The 24,325-nt window shown below is 44.9% G+C and overlaps 1 long non-coding RNA gene across 1 annotated transcript; it reads left to right on the plus strand.

The window, feature by feature from the left end:
- The first annotated feature begins 20,747 nt into the window (after positions 1 to 20,747).
- LOC133905125 (uncharacterized) lies at positions 20,748 to 21,549 on the plus strand. Its single transcript, XR_009907568.1, has 3 exons — positions 20,748 to 20,825; positions 20,892 to 21,009; positions 21,083 to 21,549. It is a non-coding gene; the product is annotated as an uncharacterized LOC133905125 (long non-coding RNA).
- Positions 21,550 to 24,325: the final 2,776 nt, after the last annotated feature.

A 24,325-nucleotide genomic window follows, 5' to 3' on the forward strand; every position in this document is an offset into this window, starting at 1 on the left:
CTAGTCCTCCCGGTCGCGATCCAGATATAATCTTCTTGTCCATTTATACGGTAAGAGTTCTTCCTAAAAAACAACTATTTTAGTTGATGAAATGATAGGTACTAAACTAAAATCTTGCCAGAGTATACGGTGCGGCTAAGGAGAATCCGAGATGAGGCCCTAGAAGCTAATGCTTGAGTGGCCATCCTTGAAGAAGATGCTGCTACAATGCACTAGCAACTTTCCCAAGCAGCCACTGAGAAGGAAAAAGCCATTGCTGCCAAGAAAGAGAAGGCAATTGCCGAGCTGGAAAGCCAAACCAAAGGTATGCTTCCTAGGATTCTTGATTTGCCATCTTTCCGCTATGCCACTCTAACAGTCATCCTATAGAACTCTCCGCTGCTCGAGAAGCCATGGCTCAGGAGGAAACCATGATGTTGGCTACCCGCCAATAGCTTGTTGCGGCCTTGAATGTTTTCCAGGAGGTGCCTGTTGGGGTCAGGATTCAGGGGGAGGTTGATGGCGGTGATGACCCCACCAGTCTAGCCTCCCGGGCGACCAGGCTCACCGATGCGTTCGGGGGACTCCGAGGGAAGGTAGTTAAGCACGTCTCAAGTCAGTCATGCCAAAGTATAGAGCAATCAGTGACCTTCACCTTGGCTATCCTGAAGACCCACTACTCGGAGATTAATGCCGACATTCTCAAGGAGAGATTCAGGGAGTAATCAGAGGAGGACTCGACACAAAAAGTGTAAGAGGTGGTGAGCCACCAAAGCCTTCATGGATGAGATGGACTTTTTGGGTGCATCCATGCCATAGTCTTTCTTCTTTTCTTTTGCCTGGATCTATAAAAACACTTGGTAATTTTTGTCAGTTTGGTTGGAAACTTTAAACACTTTTTACATTTAATGGGAGTACTTCATTCTAGACTCTTTTGACAGCATATTGTGATCTCCTTAATGCCTTTTCCTTGGATTAGTTTGGGATGCATTGATCACAAGTTGAAGCGCTTATTATGACCAGCCTTAGATCCGCTTGAGAGGTAGGCATAGTAGCCCCCAGTCACTCATGGAACGTGATAAGGAGCCCTTTCACAACCCCGAGTTCGCAACGCAATGGTCTTTCTCCTTTCATTGGAATATGTTTTCAGAAGGTACACAATATATTGTTTTCGGTTTCCAGCTTAGTACTTATTAAGCCCCCGACTTTCTACTCAGAAATAGGGATTCCAGGTGGGCAGTCCAAATAATAAAAACATCTTTGAAGCAAAAGGATCTCATATTGCCCCTAGGCTGAGACAAGCTTTTTGTCACCCTAGGTGCACATTTAGGATGAAGGACCCAGTAAGCGACTTACCCTGTTTATCGGGCATGAGGATGCGTGAAAAGATAAGACAGAAAAAAGTCAATCGATCTCTTAGGCAATATGATCTTTGTTGTTACAAGAAAGTACTCTTAGGACTTACACTTAGAACTTACAGAAACTCATGATGACCCTCGAGTTATGTAGACCCATTATCTTAAATCTAAACAATACAGACTAAATTAAGCCGATAGGTAGTGACCCTTATTGTTTTGGGGGTAGCATAGACGCTATTTTGTGGGCTTAAGATGAATTGTGAAGCCAAGCCTCTGAGTCTTTTGGGTGTGCATCTCGAGGCGATGTGATCATGGTTACGACTAAGGCTTCTTATCCACCTTGATCCTTGAGCTTTTGGGTTCCTCGCTTGGTTGGTGTTGAACTGCCATATTGAGACTTCGCTTGTCGCAATGGAGACATACTTTAGGAAAACCCCAGATGGTGATGAATCCTTCGGGTCCATGGATCTTCATGAAGTGATAAGCATAGTGTGTGGCTGCCATAAATATGGCAAGAGTAGGTGTTCCTATGATGGCATTGTATGCCATCTCGAAGTTGACCACATCAAACATGTTTTTTCTATTCAAAAATTGGCAGGCTTCCCAAAGGTGACGGGTAGCGATATCAAGCCGATTGTAGTGGCCGAGGACCTGGGTTCTATATCATGGAAGGCTTGAGTAACTGGCTTGATCGCAGACCTTGGAGATCTGCATTCCTCCAAGTGCATTAGCGAAGAGGATGTTCAAGGAACTTCCTCCAACGATAAGGACTCAGGTAACCCTGTAATTGTTTATCGTAGGCTCGACCACTATTGAAAAGTGGCTCACCCGTACGAAGTTATCAGGGCAGTCTCCTTGGTTGAAGGAGATTTATTTGTCCGACCACTTCACAGCTTGACGACCTTTAGGAATAGAGGCTAGGCCTTCTCGGCTACTATCTTGTACTATTGTTTGGACTTGTAGGACATAGAACAACCGAATATGTGGTTGATCATCCTCATGCCCGGCTGGAAAAACATCGTGTCTGTGTCATCCTCACTACCATCTGAGTCGGAGCTCCTATTTTGGGTCATGACCTAGACCTTCTTTTCTTTGGCCATTTTTTTACTTCCACCTTGGCCAACTCTTTCCAGAGGCGGGACTCGTAGAAGCTATGGTTGTCAATTTGGTAGAAGTTGCACCAAGGCTTCCTGTCATGTTCACCAGAGCCTGGTGTAAAGCTTCTGCTTCGAGAAGGAATGAAGCGCTGGTCCGGACGAACATCGAGCAGATCTACGAAATCTTGGTTAGATTTAGCTTTCTTTCCCTTACCTCCCTTGGTGTTCTTCTTGTGCTTGTTCTGGACCTTACTGCCACCGAGCCCGGGTTGAGGACGCTTGATGCCCTGAGTCTTTTCCTTGACATAAAGGAACACATCCTCAATCCTAGCAGACTTATCAACTATTTTCATGAGCTCCTTAACCATTTTGGGCTCTTTCCTAGTGATGTCTTCAACGCAACACTAGCTCTTAACCCCTTGAGTAAATGCCTGGATGACATCGTAGTCACTAATCTTAGCGATAGTGTTCCGAGTGTTCCTGAAGCGTCGCATGAACTCACGCAATATTTTATTCGCCATTTGCTAACATCAGTGGAGATCATTTTTCATGCTGGGACGAACATATGTACCTTGAAAGTTAGCTCAGAACATGTCGTAGAGCTGCTCCCATGAGTAGATTATCCCTAGCGATAGATTGGTTAATGGGGAGATAATTTGCCATTATCTTTTCATTCCTGCCAACTACTTGGATGGACGTGGTATAGATCTAGAGAAACCCAACAGGATTTGTGCATCCATCATATTTCTCGATCATCCCGATGTGGAACCTTGCATGCCAACTTACATTTCATAGATTTGGAGAGAAAGTCAGGCATCCGCTAATGGCACCTTGCTTGGTTCCAGCGCCCCTGGGAGTCTTTCCCATGGCAATTAGAGATTGGTTTTGATTTGATCGATGTCGAGATGTTTCCTGATTAGATCGATGGGGGCTAGAAGAAACTTCTTTAGAAGTTCCCGAGCGTCTTCATCGGTTGTCGATGAACAGACACAAGTCATTGATCAGATGACCTTTGACTGGTGAGGTACGATGATGATTGTTTGCCCGATTGTCATCCCGAGAATTCCTATTCCAAGGGTTACGCCTCTTTGGGTAAGATGCATCTCATGGCGGAGGATTGCTTGGCCTGCCCTAGTTAGTACCATTTCTGTCCAGGGCCAGATGAGAGTTCTCGGCCTAGATCATGATCTCCTTGTCAAGTTGACTGTCGAGTTTACCTAATCCTTACCAGTTAGGGTAGACAGATCTATAGTCGGAGGGCACATGAGGACCTCTTGTAGACGGAGGATGCTCTTTGTAGTTGTAGATTTAAAATAGTCAGCCCCTTGTTGATGATCAGGAGATTATATGATTGGGGCCCCAATAAGGGTCTGAGGTGTTGTGTCCATGTGAGGCTGACCATTGCCTACCGCTGGGGCTAGAGGACCCTGAGCGTTTACAGGGTCGTCATCATGATGACCCGGATCATCACCCTGGTTTCTAATAGTGAAAACTTCTCAGGGATAACCTCTGCTGGAGGAGGTGTCTAGATCCATTATGGATGCTTCATCAGATTACTCCAGATTGGTATCTTAACAAACCATGTTGTCAGAAGTTGCGGGGATTGATCCTGACTTGCTGTGAATCGAGCATCCACTGTTGTCTTGGCAACCAAGGGGTTTGAAGTTGATACCATAATCATTGGCACATTGATCCATAAATCAACTTACCTCATCGTTTGAATCATTGCTAGAAAGTTCATCGCTGAAACCAGTTTTTGGCGAAGCTTTGGGCGACATTGATGGCATGTCGTGTGTAGACTCTTCAACGACTTTTGTCATGATCCCTGCGGATGATGCCAGCTATCGACGATTGGTAAATCACTGATCTAACGAACTTGATGAAGAATAGAGGGATGCTTGGAGTAGACGAATCACAAGGGAAACACATAGGGTGTTTTAGATATGTTAGGACCTCCCTAAGATAATAACTCCACGTCATATTTATCTTGTATTGATCTGAGCCTGTTACAAGGGGGTGTAACTAGCCTAGATGGATGTAAACCTAGTTAGAATCTTCTTCCCTTGCTTCTGTTTGTTTGTATCGGCTTGTGGAACTCATATCTCTTGTGACAACTTGTTCTCGCTCCTTCTCCACAGAGCCCCTCAATTCCATATATATATGGGGGTGTCGTACGTCATCTGGACTCTTCATTCCTATCCTTGGAGATAGACCTTTCCGGATACGGGACACCTTGGGTACCTACGAGTAGTTTCCTTTCTTCTAGGGATCCCCTTCCTAGAGATATAGATATGCCCCGAGAATTATAAAAAACCCTGGAGTACCCAGATATGGTAGTTATCCATTATTCATCATCAGCATACAACTGATGTTCTCTGAGTTTTCCCAAAACTTTCCTTAGGTGATTCTCATGTTCTTCTTCACACTTAGAGTAAACCAGTATGGTATCAATAAAACTAAAATGAACTTATCCAAATACTCAATAAAAACTTTATTCATGAGGTACATGAAGTAAGCCGGGGCATTAGTCAAACCAAACAAGATAACTATAAACTCATATAGTCCATATCAAGTAACTAAGGTCGTCTTAGGTATATCCAATTGTCGAATCTTTAACTGGTGATAACATGATCTTAAGTCTATCTTTGAGAAACATGAACTATGGTAAGTTGGTCAAATAGATATTTGATCCTGGATAAGGTATACTTGTTCTTGATGGTTACATCATTGAGTGCTCTATAGTCTATGCACATCCTTTGACTTTTGTCTTTCTTTTGCATGAAAAGCACAGGTACTCCCCAAGGTAAGGAACTAGGGTGAATATAATAGTTCTCTAATAGCTCTTGAATCTGCTTCTTTAGTTTAGCTAGGTCATTAGCAGACATCCTATATGGCCTTTTAGCTATAGGTGCAGGTCCATAAACAAGATCCATAACAAACTCGATGTCTCGTCCTTGTGGTATACCTGGCAATTCATCTGAGAAAACATCTGGGAACTCGTAGACTATATGAATATGATCCACTGTCGATCCTTTCATACTGTTCAGCTTGCATTCTTCTACTGATGATGTATCTACCACAAACTCTACTTTAACTCCTTCTCCGTTAACCAAGGTGACCACCTTTATGGCACACTCTATCACTCTCTTTTAACTTTGCTAGTCAATTCATTCCAATGGTCACATCTATCCCCATCTGACTCTAGGATGATGAGGCTAGTTGGAAAGTCTACCCACCTTAATTTAAGGTTTACTTTGGAGCAGATGAGACTATAACTCTTTCCTTTACCAGGTGAGCTAATCAACATCTTATATTTCAAAGTTTTTACTAGCATTCTATAATTAGCCACATACTTGGACATAATAAATGAATGCGAAGCTATAGAATCAAACAAAATAGATGTAGTGGTGAGTTGACAAGGAACATATCAAGTACAATATCAGGTGCATTCTGAGCTTCCTCTGCGGTGACATGGTTCAAGCATCCCTTCACATGGTTCTACTAAGCTCTGTTAGATGGAGCAAGTGTCTAGTACTGGTTATGGTTCTGAGTTGTAAGCAGGAGTCTTTGCTAGAGGGTTCAAGTTGAATGGCATTAGGGTCAGATTATGCCTCCTCTTAGGACACTGATCGGCAAAGTGTCCAATCTCCTAACAATTGAAGCATGGGCTACCAGCTGTAGCCTAAGGGTTAGGGTTCTTAGCTGTGGCTGGTGTGTTGTTGTTGGAGCAGGGTTGCTGGTACGCAAGTCGGGGTGCTGTTGCTTGAGGTCTGAACTGAGTGGATGATTGCTGTTGTTGTCCCTGCTATGGCACAATGCGAGGAAAAGTGTTGTTTCCCGAGTACTGTCCTTACAAATTCATCCTTCTCTTCTGATCTTCACCAAGCATGCAATGTTTGTCTTCCAACACTAGTGCCTTATTCACCAAATGCTGAAAATCTAGGTAGTCTGGGTCTTAACTGAGCTTGCATACCATAGACTAGCCCATCTGATTAACATTCATACTTCTTCTCATCAGTGTCCACAACGTCTGGTGCAAACCATGAAAGCTATATAAACTTGTTCACATATTCATTCACTGACATAGAACACTGCTTCAAGTTGTGGACTTCCTTCATCATCATGGTTATAGTGCTTACTGGTACATGGTGGCAGCAAATATGTTGGAGCAAGAGTTTGTCTTGCCCCAGCAAGTACGGCGAGAGTTTCTTCTAAGGAGGAGACTCAAGCTTGGAGATGAAGTTTGAGAGAAAGGAACACCACAAATATATTGATGGTAGAAAAATATCACTCTAGAAGGAGTATCACAGCGTGACTTGGTGTGCTTTCACCTTTGTATCTTCTTTTTTTTTTGCTATTTTGCTCGTTCTCTCCCGCTGTGTCCCTCCTTTGCCCAGAGGACCATGGCCTACTATTTATAGGGACATGCATATCTTGGTGTACAAGTTATCATAATATACAAATATCCAGGATCCGACTAAATTACTGGGCCTTATCCTGGATAACTACCTTCTACCCTATCGGAGAGATAAATATCCACCATGGTAATTATCGTAGTGCCTACCCCCTGAAGGGGGCGAGCCGGTCACCGATTGCGGCCTAGTGCCGCACTGTTAGGGGTGTCAGGATGGCCTTCATCATGCCGAGGTGTCAGAGTGGCGTCCATTAGCCTAGGCCTTTAATGCCGGTCACTTCCTTGCAAGCAAAGCACGACCGGTGCTCCCCTTCCGGCAGATCTTTCCTAAGGCCTGTTATTTCACCCCGCTGCCTTCGGGAAGGCGGCCCAATCAGCCCGAGGCGGGGACCTCGGGAGGCATAGAACCGGGAGGTGAAGGCTTTGGGAAGCGAGACCCTGGAGGGCTGGGGCTTCGGGAGGTCGAAGCTTCGGAGGACCGAGGCTTCGGGAGGTTGTGTTTTGGTAGGCTTCGAGAGGTTGAGCCGGCAGAGCCAAGGGAAGGCTTCGTAGGTACGAAGGGGTACCGTGAAAGGATCTGATGACATCGGAGATCGAGCTTTTAACAGAGGGTTCGGAGATCAAGGCTCCGAAGGGACCTGGATGGTGATCTTCAACCATTATCCTCAGGCTGGTTTATTTTCCTTCAACAAAATATCTCCCTTGAGTTCCACCCAAGTGACTGAATCATCATCCTAATGAACATTGCAGAAGGCATCCCACCAATCGGCAACAGGATCGGTGAGTTGGTGAGCAACATACAAAACTTTCTCACAATCATTGCATTGGGCGATCAACAACTTCTTCTCGACTGTCTTTAGCCAATCATCAACATCAAGTGGTTTAGTGGTGTGGGAGAATGTGGATTGCTTGGTTCTCATGAACTCCCCAAACTTAGACTAGTTGTAGCATTGAGGTTGTGGTGGGGTTAAGTCTAAGAAGCTTGTTGCATATTGGCCATTGCTTGGGTCATCCCTTGCAAGATTTGGGTTTGCATAGCCATGAGTTTCTCCATAGTCATCGGAGGTGGTGGTAGAGGTGGGGATGTTGCACGGTTGTCACTGTCTCTGAGGTTGTTCTTAGTGTTGACCATCTGATAGGGGTAGGACATAGATAACAAGAAATCACGAGATTCTAAAGGAGGGTCTATGTTATAGAGACTTGTTTTACTTTAAAACTCTTCTTATATTAATTACTTTATATCCTTATACCCTACTTCTAAGATGTGGATGTAGACAGGGTGCCTAAGGGTGATCCTGCAACTCACATCTAGCACACACAATTAGTAAGATCCGTAAAAACCAAGAACTCTAAAACAACCTAAGCGACATTACTGATCAATCTTCTTTGGATTAATGTTTCCCTATCAGGTACACATGATGGGGTTGAAGGTTCTCCATTTGAATCACTATCCAAGTATTATGATCCTGATCTTGTGAGAGGCTCGGAGCGAGATCTCTTGCTTGGAGGCGAGGCTAGTGTAGGTGTATCATCACGTAGGTGACGACGAAGTCCTATGTTCTCTTCTTCAGCATCTTCCAAGCGGTGGCGAATGGTCTTCAGCTCTAGCATAGCACTCTCATAGAGTCGGTCCAGGGTGACAGTGAGTTGAACTTGTATATGGAGCATAGTGCTTTCTTCATTGTAGTAGCATCGAACGCCGGTATCCAGGATTACGGGGCTACAGACAAGGATGTTGCAGTATAGTGAGTCCTTGATAGTTGATCCATAGTCCAGGCACAAGAGGTAGAGAGCTTGGCATGCGGTGTCTTGTATGCCTTCTTCAAAGCTAGCCCTTCTTGTCTCTCTTGAGTAGGTGTGCGCAACTCTGAATTCTCCCTTTTGAGCGTAGCTTTCATAGATGAAGACGATGACGTTCCACTTCATATCATTAGCTTGTGTAACATCCTAATTTTTTCAACTTTTGAAATAGTAATAAAATATTCTTTCCTTAGATTTAGGGTGTTATTTGTTTATCTTAAAACCCTAGGTGGAAATTTATTTTCTAAATTAAATAATTAATTTAGGCTATATTTATTTTAATGTTGCATTCATGCTAGAATAGAAGCATTAGGGTTTTATTGTGTGAAAATGAAATTTTGAAAACATCATGGCACGCCATTTAGAATTCTGGAAAAGTTTGAAATTAATTCCATAAAAGAAAATTCCTTTTTTTCTCATTGGGCCGAATCTCTCTTCTTTTCTCTTCTCTCTTTTTCCTTGCGGCTCATCCTCCTTTTCTTCTTGGGCCGAGCACGCTCCGTCTCTCATTTCCCTGCCTCCCGCTTGGGCTTCGCCCAGCCCAGTCGCCCCCGAACCGGGCTTCCCGTGTGCGCCCGCCTCCACATGAAAGTGCCACGGTTGAACCCACCTCCCTCCGCTGCTAGCACCTGTGCCTTCATCTCCGAGCGCAACCGCAACTGTCTCCACTTCGGATTCACGCCACCGCCGCCAAAATCCCAACAAACCCCCCTTCCCAACCGACCTGATTTTTTCGTGGTTGTTGTGCCCCTATATAAGTCCACCCCTCACCTCATTTTCCCATCTAGCCACCGCCGTTTTGTGTCTACGCCCAAAAACCAAGCTCTGCCCCACCACCATTGCTGCCTCGGTCGTGCTCCCACTGTCTGAAATTCACCGCGCATTGCCCCATTCAAGCCGCCCATGTGCTTTGTCGTTGTCCGCTAAGTGCGTGGGTGCACTCACCTTCGCGTCCCAGCCACCGGAGCTGCCTCCCTGATGCGCTCCCATACGCCACCACCACCTCCACCGCTATTGACCTTCTTCCCACGCCGTGCCGCCCGAGGTAAGCCTTCAAATGAGTTCGCCATGCCCCCGGCATTGTTTTTCGTCACGTCGTCGTTCCCTGTGCCCAGTGATAAGGTCTTGGCCCTCTCCGGCGAGTCCACCACTGCCTGTTTCCCCTTTCACCGTTGTGCCGAAGCCCTTCCACCGTTAGTCGGTTCATGAGCACCGCCCCTCTCCCTTGGTCGTTAGATCTGAGATGGATGGATGAGATTAGATCGGTTCATACCCATTCGCCATCCAATGATGTGTAGCCACGTGGCTACATAAACCCAGTCAGCGCCATCGCCACGTCATCATGCCACATCATCGCCATGTCAGTCAGTGCGTTGACGTGTCAAGTTCAGTCAGTAGCCACATTAGCAGAGCCTAAACCCAGTCAGCTAGATTATATTTAATTTAGGAAAATTGGAAATTTTGTACTTAACCCCTTAAATTTTCTATTTTTGCCTAAAAGCCCTTATCTTTTTACAATTTAGTCCCTAAAAGTTTCTATATTTACAAAAAAGATCCCTCTATTTTTACAAAAAGGCCCTTACCCTTTCTGTTTTATTCAAAATAGGTCATTTTGTTTTTCAGATTTTAACACTAAACTTGTTTTTAGTGTAACTTTCTCGTTCTAGCTCCGATTTAGACGATTTTCACGCTCCAGTGTTCATAGCAATGTGTACTATCTTTTAGTACCTTTTTCATATATGTTAGATATTATTTGGTGTACTGTTCTTAGATAATTTTATTGTGTGTTTTTTGTTGTGTATCGAGAGCAGACGTGGAGCAGTTTGAGAATCTTTAGGGCCAAGTCTTTGAAGAGTTTGAGCAGCAAGTTGGAAGAGGCAAGTGTCCTTGAATATTTTGATCCTAGTTTTTTAAATACATTTATTTAATTCAAGCATGCATATTGTTAATTCTGAATCCTATTTACTTATAGTACCATGTTCCATATATCCCTTGTCACCTAATTGTTAGTAGTGGTTATATTGGGTAGCTTATGCTTAGCCTTGCACAAGGCTATAGTTGGGTTGTTGATTAAACAAGACTAATGGTCTATGCAACTATGAGATGAGAATACTGGTAATTGTTGTAGCAACATGGAACATAGGGATGTTGAGCAAAAGGTTAGATGATGATGGTGCGTGAGGCACAGGTGCGTGAAGTACTATGGTTGGTGGTAGTATCTGCTCGGTATCTTAAGGACCGGTTCATTGAACGGGTAACCCCGATTAATAGTTCAACCACAAGACTTATATGTGAACGGCCTGACCAATTAGTTAGTGGATCCTTAACACAAAATGAGCCAATGGCGGTGTAGTTGAATGGAAGAGTGATTCTTTCTGGAGCTACAAGGCACAAGAGGGGGCTTCTGGGTGGTGTGACTCCACTTTGACGGAGGTGAAACCTTAGCGGGCTTATTCTTGTTGGCAGGATGCTTTGTAACAGCCTTGTATTGATCTTCGGGTGGCACACAATAGGCATGTGCTAAGTTTTTTGTGAATACGGCAACATGGAAATCACGACTCGTGAGTAAAGTTAGACGACCTCTGAAGAGTGTAAAACTGATATATCAGCCATGCTCATGGTTAAGAGTGGTGTGGTCCCTTCACATGATTAGTTGGTTTAGGTTTGGGTTTTGGTTTGGTTGATGGTTTGTTAATTGTGATGGGTAGTAGTTGGTGGTTGGTTACCTGTGATGGGTAATAGTGGATGATTCTTGGTTATTTGTGATGTGTATCAAGTTGGTTGGTTTGGGAGGCTGATGTGGATTTCAAGTGGTTAGGAAACACGTGTAGATGTTTCTAGAGGTTAGTAGTAATATGATGAATCACCTAATTAAATATGATGCTTTTATAACTCCTGCATTAGCATAGTTGGCTTTTATGTAAATTGTACCTATTATAGCCTGTTCATTTATTCAAGCTTGCATGTCATTTATTTTTCACATTTGCAGAGTACAACATGTACTCACACTTGCTATTTCCATATAAATGTCCATCAAATCGCTGCTCAGACAATGAAGGAGAATTAGACTACTTCATGGATGAAGATGAAGACTTCTAGGCTGATGGACCCCCGGTCGATTGCCTGTGGAAGATGGGAGCTTCGCTGTGTTTTGCTAATATGCTTTGGTTAAAACCTTGAGGTCCTTTCTATTTAGTTAAGTTAAATATTGTAATAATGACATTGTGTGTGATACACTGATGAAGTCGCTGCATGTATGAAACTTAATCTTGGCATACATGTAGTTTACATATAGTTTTGTTCCTTTATAAAACCGGATGTGACAGCTTACCTTGATCCCTCATATATCGGCTTCGTTTGGTGTCCTATATCTACAAGCATGGACCAAAGCATCCTTGATAGAATCACTTGGCGCTGGAGTGGTGAACTCCGTTGAGATTTGATGCCATCTGTAGGTTTAAGCATAGGGTGGGATAAGTAAACCATTAGGAAAAGAGAAAGACGAGAAGTCTTTGAGCATAGCTTTTAGGGTTTTCAAGTTTCATCTTTTTGAGGTTGACCATGCTATCTAAGGCTGCGTTCTAGGTCAATATGGCTTTGATACCATCTCTATCAAGGCCAGTCCAAGGAAAAGACCAATTTCTCCTATGTGCTGGGCCCAGGAATCAATTTTAACATATAGAGACCTTATAGATGAATATCATTACAATATCACACTTAATCGTCATTAAACGTCTTACAAAAGTGACATTTTAGGGCCAAGATCCAAATAAAACTGCAATGTAGCTACATAGACTATAATCTTACATGACATCTCAACAGGCACGACCAACATAGAATGCATCTTAGAATGATCCATCCTTAGTGAACTCTTGGATTCCTTCTTCAACTGAGTGTTTGGTGATAGTAAGAGTGAGCACATATCGCACTCAGTATGTCGCACTGAGCATCCATTGTGCTAGTGTTGTAACCGAGCCCAGATGTCGACATCCTTCGATATAGAGAACTTTCGTAGGATGTATCTTGATTAGACCCCGATTTCATGGTATGTTCATCTTTCCCACTCTTTCACACCTGCCAATTCTATATTATAAACTACACTTCTAACGCCATGTTTATCAATCACAACCTTGTTGCTTCAAGCAATGGATTAACTTGATGAGGCCGCCGCTCAATAGGGGATGGATCAGAGAGGGTGAAACCATATAGGAGTATGAGATCAGGATGGAGGAAGCACACCATAGGCAGGAGGCACGTTAGGAGCAACAATAGGAGCATCATCGTTAAGAAAAGGAACACAAGCCGCAGACTGAGGCACGCCGCTGTTCAAAGTTTCAAGTCCGAATAGTACTCTCTCCATTTCACTTTTTTTTTTTTGAACTCAAGCCATTTCATATTCACTTGCCTTGCCGCAACGTGTGAAACGATTTGGGCTAAATTAAGGAACTAACCTACAAAATATACAACATGATGTATTTATCCACACAATGGAACGAATATTGTCAAGACTCGAGAACAAGTCTCAAATCCAAACAGAACATGAATGAATTGGAGAAGTTATTGTCATGTTTCGTTCATAAGCTACGGTCACCCATCTTTGCCTTTTTTCTTTTTTGCCAAACTCGTCTAGAGTAAGGCCATTAAATTTGATCCACACTTTGTCTTACCATACCATTTCTAGATGTTGACATGTGGGATCTAGCTAGGTGATAGAAAATTAACCCTGCCGCAGTGTGCCTACAAATCAAACAGAGATGCTTAACTTGATCAAAGTTGCCTAACTTTGAAAATTATGTAACTTGTGACTACAACCAGAACAACCCTAGAAATTAAGTTCCTAAAAAGGTTACCCTTTGGAAGGTAGGAAGTTTGCAAATATTTCATAGCAACTTAAATCAGAAAATCTAAACAGAGAACCTTCACTGGATTGTCTTACCATGAGACCCAAGTAATTGTTTATATAATTGATTACTAGAACCAGATAGGATCATACGTAAACTGCGATCTCTCCTTTTTTGAAACCAAGACAGGAGCTCTGCCATTCCGTCACGCTAGAGAGATTGAAAGTCAAAAGCAAACAAACAAGAACTGGGAGGTGTGTGACAAGGTCACGGAGAAAAGGGAAATGGCGTTACACTTATGTGTGAAACCCTCTCTTTCTAAGGCCTAGTTTGGATGCAATAAACGTTTCAGATTCTGACCAGATTCAGTAGAATCCATGCTAAATGGTGTTTTTGGCAAGTAATTCAAATCCGGAATGAGAGAGACGTTTCTATTTTTTATACTGCGAGGAAGAAACATGCAAAAAACAGTTTCTCCTATTTTTGAATCACTTCATTCTCATTTACAATTGTCATCCTCTCCCAATCATAATTCATCTAACTAGCTAAACTATTGCATAAAATAATTCTGATTCACCAGAGAAACTTTTTAAGAAAAAACTAGAACTGAAATGTTTACAAGAATCCGGAGTACTACCAAATAGACCCTAAGCACTATATCATCCCTCGCTCTTGAAGCCACCTTCAAAGCTATCATCCATTTATGTTGGAAAATATGGCGATTTCTCTCTAGAACATTTTTAAGGAGCGGAGCTAGGATTGGCGCTATAGGGGTTTAAACGTAAATGATGTGATCCATCAAAACTGAGTGAAAAAATTCAACCGACAACAAGATGATATAGATACAACAAATTTTATGTTTCTTTTACAACGGACATCAGAAAATCTTGACACAGCGATCCGCCATTTCTTGAAAGCATTTGATGACATGGTCACTAACACGTTGAAGATTTTGATGTTTGAGCTCTAGTGTTCTGCAATTTAACACTTACTTATTTAATTATTTACTAAATACAAATGAATATGCTGCCAAACAAAATAGATTGACTCAACGAGATCAGTTCGAACTTTCACAAAATTTGGAGTAAATTGATTCATTGAACAAAATCAAGGCCCAATTTACCTTTACTGAGTCCCTCCCGAACGCTCCCGAAGCAAAATCAAGACGTGATCGCGTGGAGCAGGGGGCTAGTCGGCCTGGCCGAGTGCTCGGGGAGGGAGGAGCGCCGAGCCGTGCGGGGCGTGCGACGTCGGGCGAGGGGCGGCCGCCGCGCATGTGGCGACGAGGGGCCCGGAGCCGATGCGGCGCGGCGTTCGATCAATTGATCTGCGGCGCTGCTTGTGTGGCCATGGACCATGGATCAGTCGGACGGGTGGGCTTGAGGATTGAGGAGCGAGGATGGTTGGTAGCCTAGTGGGCTGTTTTTCTCCGTTGGGCATGGGCTTCGTATTTGACAAGGTTGAGTATCTACGAGTTTTTTTTTATTTATATATTTTTTCGAGTTTAAATTTAAATAAATAGATTTTCGGCGAAAAGATTTGCAAAAGTAGGCGCCCACCGCCCTCTCAGAGGGCTGCACCCCTCTCAGAGGGCGGGTACGATGCTAACCGCCCCCTGAGAGGGCGGTAGGCCTTCCCGCCTGGGCCCCACAGCTTACCGCCCCCTCAGGGGGCGGGTAGAGGTCCTTACCGCCCCCTGAGAGGGCGGTAAGGGCTCCTCCCGCCCGTCGCCCCGCGCCGGCCCCCTGCGCCCTGAGTTTATAAAAACCCCGAAAATTGGAGAAAAAACCAGAAAATTCGGAAAAAAAGAAAAGTTGAGAAGAGAGAGGAGAAGAGAGGAGAGGAGAGGGGAGGAAGAGAGATCGGCGAAGCCCTGCTGCATTTGGGCTGCGGATTTGAAAAAAAATTTCAGGTCAATCTTTTTATCCTTTTTATTGTTGTTAATTAGTGCAATAGTAGTATATGACATAGATTTTAGATAGTTAGATCTAGGGTTTAGAAAATTGTAAAATTTAGTTAGAAAATTGCACGATAATAGTTAAATATAGAATATTATTTTTAGTACATTATGTTCAATTTGTTACCTGTAGTATATTATTTGTAGTATATTATTTTCAGTATGTTGTTTGTAGTATATAGTTTATAGTATATTACTTGTACATGCAGACGTATGAGTCAACAGTAGATGATAATTTGCGAACCTAGGGTAGCATTTAAAAACTATTTTATCCGATAATCAGAAATATAGTTTGTTGTCTTAACATGTGTTATGTTTGCTGGTGTTTTCAGGAATGGGAGATAAATTATTTTTTCAGATATATTATGGTGAGGGTGAAATTATGTACGGTCCTAACGGTGTAGATCTCTCTGGATTTCGCCATGTTATGAAGGGGCTTAGTAAGGCTAATGAGAGGACTATTGTGGGGGTGTGCAAATGGCTCATGCGGTTTTTCCAACTGGATCCGCAGCAATATGAGCTGAAGTTGAAAGGTGTTCTGAGCCGTGCTAGTCATGGATACTTTGGTGAGCTTGTTCCCATCGAAGCCACATCAACTTGGAGGCAGTATGTAGATATATGCTGTGAACGTGGCATGCCGCTTGTTTTATTAGCTGCGGCGTACCTGAAAGATCAAAATGAGGTGAACTCTGAAGAAGCAGTAGCAGGACCAAGTGAGGTAGTGGAAGATGAGTCAGAGGCGGCTAATGTAGGGTCCAGAGAGGAGGTTGGTGATGTTCCAGACCTAGAGCCGATGGGTGTAGCTAATGAAGGGGAGCACATCCCTAGCATCATTGAAGATATGGATTTGGAGGATGAAGAGTTGGAGGAAGGCCTTGCCGATGGGGATTCTTCTGATGAGGAGGGTAATGCTGCAGTTCCTGCGGAGTGGCGGGATCAAGAATTTTCGAAGTTGGTGGTTAGCGAGGCTGACCAGACACCGTGGCCATATCATGAGAATGAGGTGTCACGGGGTGCTATGTACCCTACAAAAGTGGCAGTTATTGATGCTGTGAAATTCTGGTCGTTGTCTCTTTGTAGGCAATTCAAGGTTGTTAAATCAAGTAAAAGAGAGTACGATGTGAAGTGCTTGGTTCCTGAGTGCCCTTGGCGGGTGCACGCATTTAGAGGGAAATGGGCAGACTACTGGCAATGCTCAATAGTTAAGGAACATAATTGTCATATTGAGGAAATAGAGTTCGCCCATCGAAACCTGTCTTCTGCTTTCATTGCAAATGTTATGTACGGAGAGATTATGGACAACCTAAGGTATGAGCTACGATCAATAATCCGTGCTATTGAGCAAAGGTTCCAGTACACAATAAATTATGCGAAGGCATGGAGGGCGAAACAAAAGGCTATTGAGATTAGGTTCGGTACATATGAAGATTCGTATCACAATCTACCTCGTCAATTAGCCACAATTTGTGCAAGAAATCCAGGCAGCTACTATGATATCAAGCATTACCCCTCTACTGATGTGGAGTACAACGGAAAAAGAGTGTTGCAGCGTGCTTTCTTTGCATTCGGTGCAACTATCAAAGCATTTAGATATTACCGACCCATCATATACCTAGATGGAATATTCCTAACTGGGAAGTACAAAGGGCAGATATTGTCTGCAATAGGGGTCGACGGTAACAACCAAGTGCTGCCACTAGGGTTTGCGTTCGTGGAGAGTGAGAATGGGGACAGCTGGTATTGGTTCCTAGAGCGGGTGAAGCATGCAATTGTTCTTGACCGACCAGCTGTGTGTCTCATTCATGATAGACATGCAGGATTGTTGCAGGCTTTGCTGGATATGCAACACGGTAGCGTGCGATGGGGTGTACCAGTACAGTGGCCAGATCTCAAAAGCAGGTGGTGCATGTGCCATATGGGTGCGAACTTCTACAGACAGTTTAAAAACAAAGAGTTAATGAAGCTCTTCAAGAAGTTGTGCAGTTAGAACCAACAACGTAAGTTCAATGCATTATGGGCAAGACTTGATGAACTGACTCTTAAACAAACTGCGGAGGCCGCACCTAACCGTGAGGAACCAATAGCTCTCGGTCGGCTCCCAACCGATACTCCGCAGATTGTACGGAGATCTGGCTCATCTATTAGGAGCTTTTCACAATGGATACGCAATGAGCCCAATGAAAAATAGGCTCTGCTGTACTACAGTGGTGGTGCCAGGTATGGAGTAATGACTACAAACCTTGCAGAGGTTTATAACTGGGTCATGCGAGGAATGAGGTCCCTACCACTAGTTGGAATTGTAGAAGGCATTTTGCATGGCACCTGCAAGTACTTCATTGATCGGTTTGCAGCTGCTAAGGTTGTAATGGAGGACAATCGTATGCTTTATGGCCGGATGCTATGTGAGTACATGGAGAAGGCAAATAGGAAGGCCCACATGCATCGCGCAAATCAAGAGGGCACAGCAGAGCACAGGTTCAGTGTCCTGTGTCGGGATAAGGGTCGGAGGGGGGGTAGACGTGAGCGGCATGTTCAAGAGTGTGTGCTAAGGAGTGGGACATGCATATGTAGTTGTCAGAAGCCACAATTACTCCACAAACCTTGTACACATGTCATAGCTGCGTGCGCGGAGCACCATATGCTTCCAAGGCAATATGTGTCACAATATTTCATGAAAGATCAAGTACTGAACACCTGAAACCAGGAGCTGTATGGTTACGGCATTGTTGACACTTTTATAAGTAACCCAGGGCCTTCAAGAATATATGTGCCTGATTTGGGAAAGATGAAGAACGCACCGGGCCGAAGACAATCTCGGCGGATTCATAACGATATGGATGAATCCGAGGCTGGCCCTAGGATGCAGCGATGCAGTCAGTGCAATGAAGTAGGTCACACTTACAAATATTGTCCCAAAAGTGCAGGCGGTGATGCACATGTTATCTAGGTCAGCTAGTTTTGTACTTTGTATTAATATGTGTTAATTTCGCGTACGGTTAATTTGCATTTGAAGTTTGTTGTTCTTGTATTTATTTCTCAATGTACTAATGTACATGTCTTTCAAATGCAGAGATGGCTCAGCCTTCGACCCCAGAGCTTTTGGACCCTGCCGTGGACAAGAAGCATCGTAGCTTCTTATCCGCCGAGCACCAGACGGACCTAGGAGTGTTTCGCCCACAAGGCCCTGGAGAGCTGCTGACGGTAGACGAGCGCTGGACCCACAGGTACTTAGAAAAGCTGATGGTGTTACATATCATTTCGCTGCTGTTGTTACATATTATTGATGTACTGCAATACTTATAGGTTGGGAGCGGCCGGACTCCTACCGCTTTGCTGGTTGGTCGAGGCCCGAACGACGGAGGACCCCGAGGTTGCGGCCCGTCGTTTCTACTTCGATCGGTCGCTGATAGCAGCACTGGTCGACCGTTGGAGGCCGGAGACACATACGTTCCACCTACCGTGCGGAGAGATGACCCCGACCCTGCAGGACGTCTCCTACCTCTTAGGCCTTCCTTGCGCGGGAGCTGCGGTTGGGGTGATCGATATGCAGGCTGACTGGTTGAACGACATGCATCTGCGATTTGGGCCGGTGGAGCGAAAGGCGGATGCACCCCCGTACGTGCCTAAGTTCTTAGCCGATGCACGAGGGCCAACGAAGAAGTGGATCCTACAGTTCCAGGTATGGTAACATGCAACCTATCGATTTCTAACAAATTATGTCGTAATGATTATTTCTGACACCAGTCATATATGCAACCGACGTACATCCACCCACAAGCCAACGCATACGCGGTCTCGAGACATTTGGAGGCCTACCTCCTTTGGTTGTTTGGGTGGGTGATGTTCACTAGTGGCCAAGGCCACCTGGTTACGAGGACCCTTGTGCCGTACGCCCGGTCGATAGCGGACGCGCATGCAGAGGATGTACCGCAGTTCAGCTGGGCATCAGCTGTTCTTGCTGCGACGTATCGGGCGCTCTACGACGCATGCATGAAGAAGGAGGCGCTAGCCACTTTTGCCGGGTGTCCACTTCTTCTTCAGCTATGGTCGTACGAGCATTTCGCCATAGGTAGGCCGGTGGTGGATCACTCCCCGTACCCAGAGGAGTGGTACGGCGAGATGGAAGAGGACACGCCGACAATGGTCTCGCTGTGGTGTCATCGACGGGTACGTAATTTACATTAACAGTTTCGTTCGTACTATGTTACTCTCTAAATATCTGTATTGATGTTTGTCACTCAGCCACACTGGGCCCACGAGCAGCCTCGCAGCGCGTACGAGCATTTTCGTACCCAGTTTGACAGGCTACGTCCTAATGATGTGGTATGGGAGCCATACAACGTTCGGGCCGTTCATACACGTGCAGGGTCAGGATTGTCACCCTTGTGCACCCGTGACGAGGAGTACTGGCTCACCAAGGCGCCCCTTGTCTTCGACATCTACGTCGAAGAGTACTCACCGCAGCGCGTCATGCGGCAGTTTGGCCGTCACCAGGCATTCCCGCTCGTCCCCATCCGTACAGTCCCCTTGCACGTCCACAGGTACATTTGATAAATTTTAGTTTGAGCAACCTTCATTTCAGTTTGCCTTACATTTACCGTGGTTTCAATGCAGGTACACGCGGAAAGGCCAGCCAGCTGGCCACCTCTGAGCGGACCGCTTGGCCCCTTACGTGGCAACATGGGACCAAGCGCTACAGGACGTCGTTGATGAGACGCGTCCCCACACCGAGGGAAACTTTAGGGAGTACTTACGGTGGTACGTACCTCGTACACGGACTCGTGTCACCTACACCCCTGATGATGTCCGGGGCCACGTCGCATCGACAACGGAGACATACCCGGTGCATTGGGACGAGGACGCCGCTTTAGCAGTAAGTCATTTTTTGAAGTCCGTACTACATATTGAATGAACATAACCGTATACTTTAATTGTTCACTATTGTTCGTATCCGCAGACAGATATCATTTATGATGTAAATAGGGATGCAGCTGCTGCCATGGACCGCGTCCGGCAAGGGCATCACCTAAGTGCGTCGGATGTTGCGAGCTTCATTAGACGGGTTTTCGACAAGACGACGCGCGCCCTGAAACTCACCTCCTGCCGATCTACCACAGATGTAGCAGGGCCGTCTCCCAGGACGAGTGGTGCACACGCCGAGTCGTCTCGGCCGTCAGACGTGCACCGACGTTCTTCAGTGTCGGCACCCACACGACCCCTTCTATCACGTCTTGGAGGGTCCGAGCAACATGGTACGAATTATACTTTTGAAAATTATTGATCAATATCCTTTACTTATTGTTATTAAACATTCATTAGGTCCGTCTGCACAAGTCTCGACGCAGCCTCGCAGATTGAGCCCTGTACGTCCACAGTCAGGTACTCCGGGAACCCTTCTTCCTAATTTCTAGTACTTTCAGCAAAATAAGTTACAACTGTGCTCAGATTACTTCGGTGACGAGGCCGGTCCGTCTTCGGTGGCCCCACACCCTACCCCCCCCCCCCGCAACGTACTACGGCACGTCAGCGTGGCCTTCTTCTGCTGCACCGTCGTACCACGCAGGTACAATTATATATTTTTTACTACTACTTTCAATACCATATTGTTCGTATCTAACGTGATTATTTGTTCACAGGCCCCTCCAGCCAGTACACATGGACGCCTGCCGAGCCTTCACAGTCCTCCTACCCTAGTCAGGAGGATGAGGCTGGCCCTGACACCGCATACGACATCGTCCGTGACTTCTTCGGGGGGCACACCTGACTACGACGTCCTTCAGCGGTCCCAGGTTTCCAGTGCACCGCTTCGGACCCAGCCCACGCATGACGAGCCCTCGACACCGGTGGTCCCTACTAGGCCTAGCAGACACGTCGGCCCACCTGACCCCCTCACCTACTCCAGGGGTCACGTGAGGGTTAACCAGCGGCATCGGGACCACGATGGGGCGCACGGACGACGGCAACGAGGGAGGCATGAGTAGCATTTTACATTTTTTGTAACTAACATATGCGTATTCGCTTCGTGATGTGCTCATATGTATTAAGACACGTTCACTTTGTATGGTCGACTTAGCATTTCGTAAATGCATTTCATATTCAGACACGTTCAATGAACAAGTGACCACACCACTAAACTTTAACCATGACTTGACAACACATGCCTCCTGCCGCAGGCTTTAAACAAGATGTGACAACACTACCCAGCTTTTTCAAATCAGTAAATGACAACACGGGTACCAATAAACGTGGAATCTCTGACCATGGGCAATGACAAAACTGTCCTATTCTTCAAGATGGAATCCGATGCTCCTCCCGCCAGCTACGCCCATGCCCTAATTCCTTTCTTTAAGAGCGAATCCAATGCTCCTGCCTCCCCCAACTATAAGTAGCCAAACCTCCTTACGGAGAAGCATCGCTCATTTCTCAAATATCTCAAGTGCAATGTCTTCCTCAGCTCCATCGAGCCCACCAAAGAAACATTGGGGGACTACCGTACCTGAAGGTCTCGAACCACCAATGTGCTTCTGTGGTGACCTTTGTAAGCTCCGCGAGTCGCAGGACATCTCATACACCTATGGACTACGCTTCTTCATGTGTGCCAACTACGAGTATGACAAGCCTCGCAATGCAACAACTGGTTATCGACCGGTACGGTAACAGATGTCCGCCTCATCTCTTCCGATTACGCACCCTCTTTTACTAACCGCTCATCTTGTTCCATTTGTTCAGTCCCCTCCACCGCTCTGTGAATTTATTCAGTGGCTCGACAATGAGCAAAATGACTCACAGAAGCTGTGGGTCGACATGAACATGAGGTGGAGAAGGGAAGCGTACGCACGTCGGGAGTATGAGCAACAGCAAGAGGAACTTCGTCTCAAGCAGGAGGAAGAAGAGCGCATGAGGAAGGCGGCGCACGACCGTACCGTGGCTCAGGCTCGAGAGGCTGAGAGGGAAAGGAAGCGGGAGAGAGCCCGCCGTGCTAAGGCGGCAGGTCCCGATGCCCTCCGAAAGGGAAAGTATCCTAGATGCACGCAGTAGAGAGTACCTAATGTAACCCGACATACTTTCCTTCCCTAAGGCATGTTATGATTAGGATCGGCGCACTAATAAGGTGTTAGTGCGAACCGTACATGCCACCTTTGTTTCCTCATCGTGTCGTCGCGGTTACAGTGTATTGTAATATTTTCACCATGTGTTCAATACTATGTTTGTCCTCGTTCGCACCCCATACCCACGTAAAATGCTGCAACTACTAATTACTGATTTTTTCCTCCCGTTATTACATAACCTACTCCAAATTTAATTTCTTAATTTCCTTACACCCCTTCTTTTTTTTCCTTCAATTAAAAAATAATACATTTTTATAGGATAAAATGGAAAAAAATTAACTTTACATGAAAAAAGCCCCTAACCGCCCTCTCAGAGGGCGGCTAGGGGCTAACCGCCCCCTGAGAGGGCGGTTAGCCCCTCTTGCCGCCCTCTGAGGGGGCGGTTAGGCCTATCGCCCTCTCAGGGGGCGGTTAGCACCCGTACCCGCCCTCTGAGAGGGCTGCAGCCCTCTGAGAGGGCGGTGGGCGCCTACTTTTGCAAATCTTTTCGCCGGGAATCTATTTATTTAAATTTAAACTCAAAAATATATATAAAAAAAACTTCCTCCGATTGTAAATATAGGTTGTTTTAGATTTATGTATAAGGATTAAGAAAATAAATCAAATGACCTTGTTGCTCTTTATTTATTTTGCATTGGAAAAGATAACTCATTAATTTGTGAGAGTGGTAGCATTCATTGAACAAGGATAAAAAGGGAATAAAAAAGAAAAAAGTGCATAGAAGTTCGAGAATAACTTATATTTAGAGAATAATTGAGGAGGCTAAAACGCCCTACATTTACGATCAGAGGGAGTATGTACTATGAGGGTATGTATACTTGGTATTTCTGCAAAAAATGGAGGTGCAGAAATACCAAGTATATGTACCCCATTTTGTATTTCATGTTAATGTGTAACCTTTAATACAACTTATATATATTATTTTTGAAAGGTCGGTAAAAGAGATACCGAAATATATTATAGGAAAGGTAAAAAATAAAAGATAAGGAGTTTGACTCGTCCATACAAGAGAGCATGCCAACTGAAGCTAAAATGACAGGAGCTCCGAACACTACCGGAAGGCCAAAACCTTCAAGAATAGAGAAACCAAAAAACTAAAAAATGCCTGCACCACAAGCAAAAGTCGTCTCCCTCCACAACCTACCGGGCACCCAACAAAGAACTAAACCGGCTAAGACAAAAGCCATGCTCAGTTCCTTTGATCAATGTCCTCTTTTATTTTCCTTGCAATTGTGTCTTCATCCTGACTTTGGTCTTAGAAAACTTGACGATCCCTCTCCTTCCAAATATTCCATCAAAAATAGATAATTCCTCCATTGAAATCCTTGCAACCTTCCTTGTTGATTTTGCATCTTGCTTTCCGCCACCACGTTCGAATATTGGAGAATTCATTTAAGTTTGGCACATTGTCCCAACCGCACCAATGTGCCACATGTTACCAAACTCGACACGTAAACACATAGTCCTTCAACAGGTGTTTAGCATTCTCATACGATGTGGTGCAAAGTTTGCATTAGTGGTCATTTTGATCATCTAACCATCCCTTTTTTTTTCCAAATTGTCCACTGTAAAAATGTTCCCCTGAATCACTAACCAGCAAAAGTTTTGCACTTAGACTCTATTTTGACCGTCCATACAAGTCGGGTTTGTAACCGCTTCACTGCCGGGTTTGTAACTCATATATTATATTAAACACCCACGAATGACGAAACTCCAAATAAGGGATCCGTAAACTGAGAAGAAAAACAGTGAGATAAAAGAGGACGTTTA

Source organism: Phragmites australis, chromosome 22, assembly GCF_958298935.1.
Source record: "Phragmites australis chromosome 22, lpPhrAust1.1, whole genome shotgun sequence".
In the NCBI taxonomy this organism is placed as follows: Eukaryota; Viridiplantae; Streptophyta; class Magnoliopsida; order Poales; family Poaceae; genus Phragmites; species Phragmites australis.